This window comes from Taudactylus pleione, unplaced genomic scaffold (genome assembly GCF_031769625.1).
Source record: "Taudactylus pleione unplaced genomic scaffold, aTauple2 ptg000370l, whole genome shotgun sequence".
NCBI classification, from domain to species: domain Eukaryota; kingdom Metazoa; phylum Chordata; class Amphibia; order Anura; family Myobatrachidae; genus Taudactylus; species Taudactylus pleione.
The window spans coordinates 11,855,750-11,858,210 of NW_028284771.1; positions in this window are offsets into that span (position 1 = coordinate 11,855,750).

Here is a 2,461-nt window from a genome sequence, read left to right on the forward strand (position 1 = left end):
GAGCGGGTTCAGATTTATGGGATCCGAACCCCCCCCTGTTCCGAGTCGGATCCGAGTCAGGCTCGAGTTTTCCCGCCTGACTCGGATCTGAAATCGAGGCAAAACGTCATCATCCAGCTGTCGGATCTCGCGGGTTTTGGATTCTATAAAAGGTCCCCGCATCTGCTCCATTTTTCACTCCGGCTGTGGACAGTAAAGAGGGAGGGTGGGAGTTAGGGCTGGCTGGGCTGTGTTGTGCTGCTGTTGTCCATAGGGGCTGTGACCACTGCTCCAAAGTCCATAGGGGCTGGCTGGGCTGTGTTGTGTTGCTGTTGTCCATAGGGGCTGGCTGGGCTGTGTTGTGCTGCTGTCATAGGGGCTGGCTGGGTTGTGTTGTGCTGCTGTCATAGGGGCTTGCTGGGTTGTGTTGTGCAGTCAGTTGTCCATAGGGGCTGTGTCCACTCCAAAAGTCTATAGGGGCTGGCTGGGCTGGGTTGTGCAGTGTCCCATAATGACTTTAGTCCTAAAGGGGTGCTGTAGTGTTGTCCAGGGGGTGATCTGTCCATCAGGGGTGCTCCCCTCAAGTGCCAAAAAACAATAATTTTTTTCTGTGTTTGTGAATTGTGTGCGCTGTAGCCGCATGCGCATCAACAAAGTAGCACCGCCAAGCGTGTGCCTGTGTCATAAATCAAGGGCCGGCTGGCTCATCTGTTAAAGGGTGGTGTAACCCCCAAAGTGCCGGAAAAAAAAAAAAAAGATTTTTTTCTGTGTTTGTGACTTGTGTGCAGTGTCCAATAAAGGCTGTAGTCCTAAAGGGGTACTGTAGTGTTGTCCAGGGGGTGCTCTGTCCATCAGGGGTGCTCCCACCAAGTGCAAAAGAAACAATTCTTTTTTTTCTGTTTGTGTGCGCTGTAGCCGCACGTGCTTTAACAAAGTAGCACCAAGCCTGCACCTGTGTCATAAGTAAAAGGCCGGTGGCTCGTCTGTTGAAGGGTGGTGTAACCCCCAAAGTGGCAGAAAAAAATAAATAAATATAATTTTCTGTCTTTGTGTGCACCTTAGCTACACATATATCACATAAATGGAGGATGCAGGGTAGACTGGAAAAAGTTTGGACATCTGGTCTGGACTGAAGGACCTGCAAACAATTTCTGACGTCTACTGTCACTGCATATGATACTGTCACCATTGTCAGAATGGTGGAGGATTATATCGATGACAGCATCCAAGTAGGCATGTCAGACAGTCCGTACCTGTACTGGCAGGAAAAAGAGGCAATTTGGAGGCCCCTGTACAAACTGGCTCTATTTTATCTGAGTTGCCCCCCCTCCAGTGTGTACTCCAAAAGAGATTTTAGTGCAGCCGGGAACCTTGTCAGCGAAAGGTGTAGGAGGTTGCTTCCACAAAATGTGGAGAAGATGATGTTCATCAAAATTAATAATCAATTCTTCCAAGAAGACCAGCCCCCAGAAAGTACAGAGGGACCTATGGTAATGGATTCCAGCGGGGACGAATTAATACTCTGAGAGGATGAGGATGTACACAACACAGAAGAGGGTGAGGAATCGGTGGATGAGAAGGATGAGGACGACATCTTGCCTCTGTAGAGCCAGTTTGTGCAGGGACAGATTAATTGCCAGCTTGTTTTGTGTGTGCCCAAACGAACCAATCATTTCAGCCATAGTCGTGTGGCACACCCTGGCGCTGAAATGATTGGTTTGTTAAAGTGTGCATGTCCTGTTTATACAACATAAGGATGGGTGGGAAGGCCCAAGGACAATTCCATCTTGCACCTCTTTTTTTTCTTTGCATTATGTACTGTTTGGGGCCTAGTTTTTCAAACTGCCATCCTGTCTGCCACTGCAGTGTCACTCCTAGATGGGCCACGTGTTTGTGCCGCCCACTCGTGTCGCTTAGCATAGTCATCCAGCTACCTCGGTGCAACCTTTTGGCCTAAAAACAATATTGTGAGGTGTGAGGTGTTCAGAATAAACTGGAAATTAGTGGAAATTAATTTTATTGAGGTTAATAATAGCATAGGAGCAGAAAAACCCACAAATTCTGTGGTTTTAGCTGTTTTTATGCTTTTTTCCAAAAAAATACAGATCCAAAACACAAAACCCAGAACCCAAAACACGGAAGGGTGGTTTTGACAAAACCAATCCAAATCCAAAACACAAAGAAAGATCCAGATCCAAAACCAAAACACAAAACACGAAAAGTGGCCGGTGCACACCCCTAGTTAAGACAGAGTTAGGGGGTGTACAATGGTGACTTATCTCTGGGGCTTGTGTAGTCTCATCGCATCACTCACAGGTCCTGATTCAGAGCCGGACGCTCTGAAAGAGTGCTCGCTCTGAATCTGGGCGTTTTTTTTTGTGCGGCCTCCCGGCCGCTCGCATAGTTGTGGGTGACCACCCACAGCATTTGCGAGTGGCCAGGATGATGGTCGCGATGGTCTTTAGTATTAATGAGTATAAAA